This window comes from Myiozetetes cayanensis, unplaced genomic scaffold (assembly GCF_022539395.1).
Source record: "Myiozetetes cayanensis isolate MyiCay16 unplaced genomic scaffold, myiCay2020 scf29, whole genome shotgun sequence".
NCBI classification, from domain to species: domain Eukaryota; kingdom Metazoa; phylum Chordata; class Aves; order Passeriformes; family Tyrannidae; genus Myiozetetes; species Myiozetetes cayanensis.
The window spans coordinates 5,674,617-5,686,596 of record NW_026087510.1 but is presented as its reverse complement, the minus strand read 5'-3'; positions in this window follow the sequence as shown (position 1 = coordinate 5,686,596).

Below are 11,980 nucleotides of genomic sequence, written 5' to 3'. Positions count from 1 at the left end.
CCTTTTCCTGCTCAGTGAAATGTTTAAATGCCTTGTCAACACAGAAGAAACACGGGGAAGAAAAAGTGACACGATGAAAGATTAAGCAAAATGGGGAAGATTAACAAAGCTTGATAGGCAGGCAATTAAAACAGGAGTGAAGGATCGTTAGTATTCATTACTAGAAAACACAGGCAGGGAGGACTGTGCAGCTGCTGGAAATCCCCAGGATCTGGCTGAGGAGAAGTCACTCCAAAAAATAACTGGCTCTTTTGGCCGGTGAAGTTGCAGTGGCAGTTAAGTGGATTAGCTGCTTTTTGTTGCCTCTTCACCCTTCAGGTCTTATCTGGACTAAAGACTGTTTGAAAGGCCTTTGAAATGTGGCACCACCAGGTTCTTGTGGAGGAGGCTCCGGCTTTCAGGGAGGTGAAATGGTAATAACTGCCAGCAACAGTGACATGTCCTGATTCAATCAGAGCCCGGGCAGGGACAGGCTGCAGCAGAGGTGCCAGACAGCAGGTGTAGAACAGGCAGGAAAGCAAGGAACAGGCAGGTAAACACGGGACTTTGGCATCCCCTTGTTCCAGTTTCTCTCTAGAAGGTTCAGAGAGTCTGAGCTGCTTCTTTCTGAGGGAAGAAATCAAACCTGATCTGTTCCCCAAGGACAAAAATAAAAAGGACATGAGTTGATGCTTTGGGCTTCCTGTAGATTCCTGAAGGCCTCTGGATGAAAAAGGATGGATTTTCAATTTTTTATTTTTTTTTTTAATAGTTATGGGTGTGGAAAGACCAGGCATGTCCCCCCAGTGCCATCTCCATCCCCAGGACACCAACACCGCTCTTATGGCACACATTTAACTCCAGCAAACCTGTTAACCATAAAACACAAGCTGATAATCCCATGCACCAGAGTGCTTAAACACACAGATGGGCATGGGGACAGAAAACTGCCCACCTGCCCCTCGCTTCCAATCCCTAAAGTCAGGACCTTTCTGCCAACGCTGCCAGTCCCAACTCAGCCCCCTGTGCCTCGGCTTTCTCTGCCTTTAACTCTGCAGTCTTTCAGCCCAAGAATTGATTTGCTTCTGGGGAGCTTCAGGCTCATCTCTTTCATGTTCATAATCTGTGATCTGACAGATTAGGGGGGTTATTTAGGGCTGGAGCCCCAATTAATGATGTGACTGACAGGCGAGGAAAAGATGAAAACTACCCCTGGCTTTTCATGTTCCTGTTGTAAACACAAACCCTGCACTGGGACGTGTCTTGGGGTGGAAACACAGCCAGGGCTTGTTGGACCAACTCCTGGAGCTGCCAGTGCAAAGCTGAGATCAAACCGTCTGTGCACAGGGGGGTCTGGGAATCGACACACAGGCAGGACGTGCTGTGCTGGAATCGCTGTGGGCACAGCTCCTGCAGCATCAGCTCTGCCAGAGGTGCAACCTCAGGTGGGCACCAGGAAGGGACACTACCAGCACGTAGCTGCAAGGAGAGATTTCTCTCTCAAGAACCACCTTTCCTACACTTTGGAATCTGTTAACAGGCTCCTTTCCCTGAAACCCTTAATCAGCTTGACAGTCCTCTGGTTTGTGTCTGAGCAGGACTCTGTGCTGGTACCTGAGTCACGTTTTCTCTCTCTAGAGCTGCCCAGGCTGCTTTTTAAGGTTCAATAGCACTTGTTCTTCCCCCCAGGTGAGCACAAAGACAGCTATTCCAGCAGATCCAGCTCACATCAGCTCAGCCATCACCCTTGGTCTCTGATTCACCCTGAAGTGTTCATGTAACAGATGAATAAGGGCAAGTAAAGCTTCCCTATCCTCTCCTGTCCTGCAGATTCTCTGCCATTCCTAAACTGGGTTTGGAGGCTGATGAACCTCCAAGGCTTTTCCATGGCCCATGGAATCTCCACAGCAGCACAAGCAGGGGACAGTTATGTGTCTGTGAACTCTGCACTTTATAAATCCATGCCAAAAACATTTATCAACTTATTTTCTGTGTTAGAGTTCTGCTAGCGGAAAAAAAGCTCAATTCTATCCATCCCTCTAGGGATATTCCTCTTTTCCTGTGTGCCCACTACCCCAGGGAGCCAGTGTCTGACTCCCAGCCCACAGACACACAGTGACAATAATGAGAAATAAATCCTCTGGAAGGTGCAATCAAAGTGATTCAGCCTGGAACAAGAGGCAGGAGATCACACAACAACTTTGGATGCTCCCTAATCAAGAACAGCAGAGAACAGCCCTCCCAGCAGTGCAGAAAGAAGGAGCTCCTGCTTGAAATGAGAGCAGGAATCAAACCCAGCACCCAGGGTTTGTGCAGCCCCTTGGGGAAGCTGTGATCTCCAGCAGCAAGGAACCAAATGTGGGTTCCAGAAGGGCTCTGGGGACCTTTGTAGGTGATTATTAGTAAGTACAGGATGAAAGGCTCTAGAAAAGAGGCAGGTTTTTAAGCACCACGTTATTTTTGCTCACCACTGATGCGACTCATCCACTGCTTCAGCCTCTCTTCTTTCCCAGGAATTCTGTTTGAAGACAAGCATTTCCACCTTGCCTGCCAGGAAGGTTATAACAAATGACATAAACACATTTTTTTCAGGTTGCCTTCAGTCTGTTGTGGTTTTTGGGGGGGGTTTTTTGTGCCTTCTAACATTTCAGCAGTCATGTGAGAGGGAGGTGTGACCCAGCTGCAGCAGCTGAGTGACCTTGCCATGAGCTGCCTCCCTTCAGCTCCAGGTGGCTCCAGGTGACTCAGCTCCTAATGAACGCCCTGCCTGTCTAAATGAAGCAGTGCTTTGAAGCTGGAGCCAAACAAATGGGTCCCTAGGGGAGCAGGAGGACGTGTGGCAGTGCTGGTTGCATCATCCCACCAGCAGCATCCAAGCAGCCCCTGCACTTCCCCCAGCAGTGGGCTCTGGGGAGAGCAAACTGAGCCCCAGGGAGGCCCTGACAGCACCACTGTGCTTCTGCCAGGGCTTTTCTCTGGGTATTTGGGGATTTAAAACCCCCTCCACTTCAAATCAGGTCAGGCTGGGGGGTGGAATGAGATGGGCTTTAAGGTCCCTTCCAAGCCAACCCATCGTGTGAATCCAGTCTATGATTCCATCACTGGCAGGACAAAGGCAGTTTTCTCAGAGCTGGAAGCAGCACAGATGTGGAGGAGGGAGCACAGCTATGGCAGAGAATCTGTGGAAGCCAAAACAAGACGAGGAGCAAAACAGAAACCCAAAGCCCACCAGGGCCCCCTGCAAACAAGCATTTTCCTGCCTCTGCACGGGATCCATAGCTGAGTGTGCCCCAGAACAGGATCAGGATTCCTCACAGCCTCTACTGTGCTGCTAATTACTTCTAATAACTGCATGCTGTGGAAATCACACTTAATTTATGCCCAAGTTAAGCCACATCGTTTCTGTTATTTTCCTCAGCCTACCCCATGTCTAAAGAAAAGACTTATCAGCAGTAAATAAATGAGCTCTGCTTGTTTGCATCAGTCCCTGAGCTGAGCACGGGGCTTTGCAGGTAATTCCTTGGAAAAGGTTATGGTGTTTGAAGTTGGGTAAGTGGAGACTTGATTTCTGTGAGGAGCAGTAACTGCCTTACCCTGTGGATCAAATATCCCCTCTATAAGCACAGAAATCCTCTCTGCAGCTGTGCCAGGATGTTCCCTGAGGTTTCACTGCTGCACTTTCAGTCTTGCCCCTGATTAGTTATGGGCTTTGCCACAAGACCAGATGCTTTCCTTTGCAGGAAACTCATATCTGGGTTATTATTTTTATTTTCATCCCACTGTCTCATTGCTAAGCAATCCCAAATTTCTTTGCTTGACTGTAAAAGGCAAAACAATTTGAGAAAAAAAAAAAAAACAAAACACCAAAAACCTGGAATATTACAATTTTGATTCAGGAGCTGTGTTTTCCAAGACATCCTGAAGTGATGCTCCCACATTCCTGCACAGTTTCTTTGTCAGATTTGTGGGGCAAAGCCCTGTTCAGCCACAGCGTTGCCTGTAAATTATGGATGAGGTTCCAGAAGTGTGGGAGCATTTATAACTCCAGTACTCTGGCAGTGCTGCAGCCAGGCTGACCAAACTAATCACTCAGAGCACATGCAGATGCATTGAAAGGGAAAACGTGGACCCCTTCTGAAAGTTTCCTGGTCAGAATTTATTCTGAATTAAGGACAAACTGGCACAAGAAGAGAACTGGCTCTTCTGACTGAGCTTGCTGGGTTTTGCTACAGCTGCCTGTCCAAATGCTTCTGTTTCTGCAGCTCAGGGCTGCCTTCAGCCCTGCAAATCACACATTAAAATAGTCACATCTCCCACATAAAAAAAAACCCAAAACAAAACACCAACCCAACATTTTTCCACCTGGATGAAGCGCAAAAATAATCAATAATTTATGCCTTGGAATGTTGGTGCATTGAAAAACACGGGCAGCAGAGCCCTGTCACAGGGAGGAGACAACTGGATTTTAACTGCCAGGTTTGGGGTTACTGCCTGTGGTGAGAGAGAAAGGGCTCAGAAGGAGGGGTGAAGTCCTGCAGCAGCTGCTGCTGCTGGCACTGACACCCCCAGCACAGTTGCTGCTCCCCTGCCCCGACACAAGAGCCTGCTTTGGGGTGTGCTCTGTCCCCAGCCCACACAGCTCCTCCCTCCCAGCCCCCTCCTGCCCTTTCCCTGGGCAGAGCTCCCTGCTGGCACCTGGGAATGCTGCCCTGGGGTGCTGGAGCTGGGAGGGCTGAGCACCCATCCCCCTGGAATAAGGAGCTCAAAGCCACCCCTATTTTCATTGTGTGCCATCAAGGCATCGCCCTCTCCATTCATTCACCATTTCCCAGGCTCTGCTCTGCTCTTTCAGGGAGGAAAAGTGTTTTCCTTGGCACAGCCAGAGCAGGAACGAGCCCAACCCGCCACCTGTGACTCCTGGGATGTGCAAATATTTAAAATCTCGAGACAAGCTGCACAGATCTCGAGTGGATGTTGTTCAGACACTTCCCACCTCCTCCTGCCTGGATTCCCTCAGCCCCAGCTCCACTCCAGGCCCTCCTGCTCATCTCACATGTGCCTGGTGTCTCAGGGAGACCTTTCACATCCACTCTCCCCAGTTAATAAGGTGATAAACAGCCCCTGCTATTTCCCCCCTTACCTGGAAACACATTTTCTGGCTCACACTCCCAGCACATCATCCCCGTGCCAAGGCCTGTCTGCGTGTTCTTAGTGGGCATTTACAGGTCTCTGTTCCCAGGGAAGCACAGAAATGGCACCCCATTTAAAACATTGGTGCTTATTTACACTCACTGCCTTGGTTGTCAAGTGCCCTGCAAGTGCAGGGGGGTCCAGACAGGCAGCAGGGGATTATCTGGAGACTGGTGAGCCTGGAAAACATCCCAAAGTGCCACTAACCAGTGCTGCCAGCAGGAATGACAGCACAGGACACCCTGTGCCAGGCAGGCAGCAGCTGGTTCTGTCAGGGATATGTTCATGCTGCCTGGAATTTGGGGAGGGAAGGAGCCCCAGCTGCTCTTCTGTTGAAAGGAAGGGCTGGGGGTGTCTGAGGGAACCGTGTTCAGGTGAATTCTGCTCCATGGCTGGGAAAGTTTAACGAGCAGAGAAAAGGTGCAGGACTTCCCCTGTGTTCAGTGCTTCCTGCCTTCCCCAGTAGCTGTCAGGGCTCATCTGATGTGGAACAGAACCACCAGCAGGCACACAAGTTGTGCAAACCTGAACTCCTTCCTTCTGCCAGCCCTCCCACCTGCCAAACCCCACTTTTAGCTTTCCTAAAGAACGCTGATACTTTCCTTATCCTTTTGCTTCCTGCTAAAACCCCCACATGTATGTCTTTCTGGATGATCACCAGGACATGCAATCCAAATCCTTCCTGCTCCACAGATGGAGAGGGAAACCCACAGCCAGGAGAGGTGCAAGGATGGCTGAGCTTCCCACACTTGCTGGGGCTTTTCTTTTTTGCACTGAGTTTGCAGAGTTGATGCCTTCACTGCTGCATGTTCAGCATATTAATTCAGTTCCTGTTCCCTGGGCCCAGGGCAGAGCTCCCTGACAAGGTAACCTGTGCTTTTGTCCCCTTGATAAACGATGCACTGTCTTCAGAGGATCTTCTTGATATCTCTTCCATGGCCTAAAGCAGCCAGCACATCTCTTTTTAATATCTGGGGTCAGCTCTGGGGGTTGATTTTTCTATTTTCAGAACTAACTTGAAATCTTGTAAAATGCCCCCTTCCCTTTAGTTCTTCCCTTTGGGAACATTCCACTGGGAAGGAGAATTTCTGACAGCACGTGTGTGTTTGACCAGCACCCCCTGACCTCCTGGTCCAAAGTGGGAGAGCAATGCCCCTTGTAAAGCTCCTGCTGCAGCAAACCCAGGGACAAGGCATTCAGGCTGCTCCACGTGGCAAACGTGGAACGTGTGGAGCTGCTTCTTGCAGGCACTTTGATTCTGGGCTGATCCCGAAATCAGCCACCTGAGGTCCAGGCTGACTCAGCCCTCAGGACTCATTTTTCATTTATGAGCTGGGAAAGCTGTTCAAAACCAGAAAGTTGGCAGCAACAGGGCCGAAGAAATATCCTTTCAAACGAAAAAGTGAGAACTGGAGCGTGAGTTATAAGACAACATCTTTCCCCTGCAGTTGCATGTGCTGTTTGTTCCAGTTTTCCTTGTGACTGAACGAGATGGAAAGAGAAGAGCAAGTTCTAACAGAGCCCTGGTGTGGCAGAAGAACCTGCCTCTTCCCCAACTCCCAGGAATGCTGAGGTGGGAAATATTTCTTCCCAGAGCCCGACTGGATCCATGTGAAATCTCTACCTGACAGCTGGGTTCACGTGCCTGATCCATGGGGAGTTGCTGCTTTGGAAATTTAACTCTTGGAAGAAGTGTTTGCTCTTTTAAGTCTTTGCTCCTTCCTTCTTTATTTCCTTCTTTCAAACATTCTGAGCTCACCAAGAAACCCTTGAATCCACACCAACCAAACACAAGTGACTGCAAACCCAGAAGCTGCTCCTGGGAGGAACCAGTCCCAGTTCTCTTATTTCATGGTGGTTCCTCAGCTGCTATTCCTGCAATCCCTGTCTCAGTTCCCACCCTTTGCTTTCAACCTCTGCCTCAGAGTAATCCTTTTAATCGCAGCCCTGTCTCAACTGCCTTTTTCCCCCTAGAGATTCCACAAAGCTGTGTTTATCTAATGAAAATGGGGAGAGTTTTCAGCTCATGAGGGCTGGGAGGACTGTAGCAATGCCAGCAGAGCTGTGGTGATTTACTCTGACAAACAGGAGTAGCTGCAGGAGCTCCCTGCTCCGTGCCTGCCCGAGTGTTCCTTGGCCATGGCTTGGCACCCCTTGCTTTTGCCAGGCAGGGAATGTGCTCTCAGCTCCTTTGGTTCAACCCTGGGAGCGTGACTGATGTGCAGTGGGGATGGGGAGGGCTGAATCACCCTGCAGAGATCCTGAAAACTGATCCTTGTGGTGAGACCCTCCCTGGAGCTCTGGGGCTCTGCAGGACCAGGCTGAGGCTGTCCATGAGCAACCATTTCCAGGCAGTGCCAGAGGAAACTCTGCTTCCTTCTCCAGTTGGCCATTCAAGGCCTCTTGAAGGAGGTTAGGAAGGAGCTGTGTGTCTGGAAAAGGGGAGCTCTGATCCCACCTCCCACTGTCCCCCCAGTTCCTCAATCCCATTTCTCCGAGCTCGAGGCAGAGCCCTTTCCAAGCTAAGCCCAATCTGCCGGCCAAGCCTCCTGTTAAATGTTGGGGGAATGCTCAAACTGAGCAACATATTTATCCTTTCAGAGCAAATGATAGGTTTGTTTCAGAGCAAGCCCCATTCTGCTGTGATTTATTTTTGCAGCCTGTGCCTCTCAGTCCCTTTTAAAAAGGCTTATTGAATGCAGGTGATGTGTTTTTGACGTGATTGATCCTGAGCTCAGTGAAGGCACGTTGGCTGTTCCTGTGCCTGAAGAACAGCCCGGCTGAGGAGGACATTCCTCTTCCCACTGGAATGTGACAGCAACAGCCCCTGCTTTCCAGCCCAGGAATCACCTCCATGGCACCAAACTGCAGGCTGGGAAGAGCTGGGGATTTCAGAGGGCACATCCAGGGGTGCTGCACTTCCCTTGGGTTCAGCTTTCCCCCGTTCCAATGGAGCTCAATCCAGGCTGACAAAGAACGTCAGCTGGGCTGGCAGTGGTGGCTTGTCCAGGGAACAGGCTGCCCATTAATATTTCCACCTGAGGCTGGAGGCACTGGCCTTTTGGTGACAAATCCCATCATCTTGCAACACTTCCACCTTCAATTTCACACTGCAGAGGCTCAGTTAACTCGGTGCTTCTTCCCTCAGCTCAGATCCTTGGGGGTTTTGTTACCTGGCACCTTGGGAACGCAACGTTGAGGTGTCTGCGACACAACTCGCTGCTGTTTGCTCGGGTTTGGAGTTTATCACACTTGTTACAAGCAGAGGTTCCCGAAAAACGAGGTTTTTGCAGGAAAAAAACAGCTCCTGGAGCCAGCCACTGGAGGGAGCCGCTGGAAGGAGGCTGGACTTGGGCAATACCAGTCAAAACGCGACTTTGAACACCTTCGAGTCACAGCTGGTCCTGTCTGCAAACAGACACGAGCTGAGGAGGGATTTAGATAGGCAAGGAGTGAGAACCTTAAAGCAGGTCAGGAAAATCACCTTGTCAGAGACCCACGGGTGGAAAGCAGCCCAGGTCGAGCTCAATCACGGGATTTGCTGCCAGGTGACATCTCAGGTAGAGAGGAAGGGGCTGCAGGACAGGTGTCATCACCTACCAGCTCTGCTGAGGGTTTAATATGCACTGAAAATCCTGAAATACTCCCACAAAGTGTGTGCAAACATCGTGGTGTGGGTGTTGAAGCTGAGGCTGGAAGGAACCCCCACGCTGTGAACAGCAATGAACCCTCACTCAGCATTCCCTTGAGCCTTCCCTTTCCCAGGACAAACACCCTCAGCCTTCCCAGCCTCTCCTCACACCAAAGATGCTCCATCCATCACCTAATTCCACGCCCTGCCCTGGGCAGGGATGCCATTCTCCAGCCCAGCTTGCTCCAAGCCCTGTCCAACCCTGACCATTTACAGGGATGGAGCAGCAACATCCCCACCAGCAGTGGCTCAGGGCCTCACTTGTGCTTTACTCTGGGCAAAGACCACCTCAGCAGTGCAGCTGCATTGCCCACCCTGCTTTTCTCACCCAGGGTATTTTGTATTTCTGGGGAGTTTCCTGCCTCCTGTTTCTGCCACTGCTCCTGCAGCCCAGGCAGATGAATCAGGAGGAGGGGGAGAGATGTTAAAATGTAAATGCAGGTCAAAAGTGTAAATGCTGCTCTAACATCCTCTCACTTCTGTGCTGCTCCCTGGTGCCTTGAAACCAACCCAGCCCTGGGTTTGACTCTGTAAAGCCGAGCCCCAGCAGGCCTGGCTTTGCAAACATTTAAAAAGGCAGCACTCAATCCTGCCTCTTCTCACTGCAGCCACTGGTGGCAGATGGAAATTCCTCCTCTCCCTTCCCATCTAACTGCTCTCCTGGAGCTGGAGATGAGGCCCTGCAGGGATCCAGCATCACCACAAATAAAATGGGCTTTCAAGGAGGACAGAGCAGCCGAGTGGGCTGGAGGAGCAGCCCAGGAGAGGCTCAGGGACAGCCTGGACAGCCACAGCCACCTCTGTGAGGGCACTGGGACACCTGGCCCAGCAAAGGGCTGCCCAGGACTGATTCCACACCAGGGACACCCCCATGCACCTTTGCCTGAACTAATTAACAGGGCAGCAGCTCCCACCTCATCTGGCTTTGCTGATGGCTGGCACAGGCTCCTCTCTGCATCGCTTTATTAGCTCTCATAGCTGATCTTAGCTAATTGAATTATCTCCTAATGATTGTATGTGCAGCAGGAAAAGAGCAGCTGGAGACCCCTCAGTGCTCAGTGGGAGGAAAAGGAAAGGAAGGAGGGGAGGAGAGGAAGAGGAGAGCAAGAGAGGAGGAAAGGGAAAGGAAGGGAAAAGGATGAGCAAAGGGGGGGGGGGGGAAGAAGAGAAAAGGCTTGATCTGTTCCCATTAACTTTGGGAACAAATTATTAGGGAATTGAGGTTTGAGGCTAAATGACCTGGAGAAAGGATTAATGGGAATTCAGGCCAGGATGGAAGAGTCAGTTCAGACTGAGAGCTATCTTCCCAAATGGAAGAAGGAAAAAACCACTTTTTTTGATAAATGGTGACAATGATAACAATAAACCCAAAGAAACTTAAACCCTCAAGACTCCTAGCAGGGCAGTTGTGATCCCCTGGGAAATGGAGCCAGGAGGGAGGAAGGTTCTCCCACCTTCCCAAACACGGAAGGGCTGGGTGTTTACAGGCAAATGAAAGAGAAAAGCAGAGCTGAAGGGAAAATTCAAATGGCAGTCAGCTGGGAATGGAGCACCATGCTATGTTTAGCTCTGCCAGGCACGGAAAAATATTTATTTCAAGCCTCAGGGCTATAACAGGGGGCATTAATTAAGCAACCAGGGATGGAGGCCACTCTCTTCATGCCTGTCTGAGCCCAGGGAGCAGCTGCAGCAGGAGCTGGGGCTGCTGGGACACTGCTGGCCCAAAGCAGAACCAACAGCAGCACCCAGGATTTTTTAAGGACTGTGTGGCCACAGGGCTGGGAGGACACCAGTGTGGAGCTGGAGGGATCAGTCTGGTGGTGAATGTTCAGCTAAGCCAGAGAGAAGTTCCTCCTTGGTTTCCAAGGTCCTGTTCCCTCATTTCTGGGAGCCCTGGGGTCTGTGCTCTCAGGGGGGCTGTGGCATTCCTGTGGCATTTAATCCCTGTCCAGCTCATCTCCTCAGCTGGAAAAGCAGAGGTAACAGCACTTCTTTCCACCCAGTCTTGCCTGATTTTCCTAATTCCACTCTGTGTTCCTTCAGGAGCAGAGCCTGGCCCTGGCTATGGACAATCCCAGCTCCCAGCCCAGGCTGGGCTTGCTGGGGTGGCACAGCAGGCTCCTTGCCCTGCAGGTATCCAAGGAAATGTCACTTCCCTGATTTCTTTTCAAGTCTCCCAAACGAGGCTTGGGTGCTAACACATCATGCACTTGCTGAGTCACACCAGAAAACAAACAGAAAAAGGGAGAGGGGACCAGGGAAGCAAACCCAAAGAGATTTCCTGGGGTTGCTGTAGCCGCTTTTCCATTTGGAACATCTTATAAAATCACTCAGAAGAAGAAATCCTCGGCATCAAATTCATCAACGTCTTTTGGAAAACCCACCAGGAGGCTCGTGGTGTCTCTAGATAAAACTATTATTTCCATTCTGGGGCCTTTCCTTCCTCCTCCCATCCCCACTCCAGCATTTTCCCTGTGATTGGCAGGTGAAGGATTCTCCTTCACTCCATGCAGCTCCCTGCACCAGGCACTCCACAGGGAGCAGCATCTTCCTGAGCCCTGCCCACCCTCAGGACAGTCTGGAGCAGAGATTCTCCCGTCTGTGGGGGGTTATTCCATTTGCTGTCTGGGTCCCTGTGGAGCCCAGCATTGCTATAGAAACAGGGAGGCAGGAGATGTGCTGGAATCTCCTCACCTGACTGGAAACAGCTCCCACCTCCCCGTGCTGGAGCCTCTGACAGCCTGACCTTTCCCTGCAGCCTCCTGTGCTTTGTGGCACAGGCACCATCAGCTCTCATTTGGCCCCAGTGAAATCCAGCCAGGCGCTGCCAGCTGGATTCCTGGGATGAGCTGCTTGGAGGGGGGAGAACAAGGGGAGTGTGCTGGACCACAGCCCAAGAGATGCTGGGCTTCCCTCCTGCCTGCTGAGCACCAGCCCAGGCAGGGGAAACACAGGGAAGAGGATTTCAAGACATGATTCATAAGCAGCCACCAGGTTTGTCTGATACCCCACAAAGCTGGTTTTCCTTTTCCTCAGGCTTTCAGGATCAGGCAGATTTCAGCATCCATCAGCTGAAAAGAAGGGACCATCCCTGCCTGGCTCCAGTGGCATTTCCTTAGG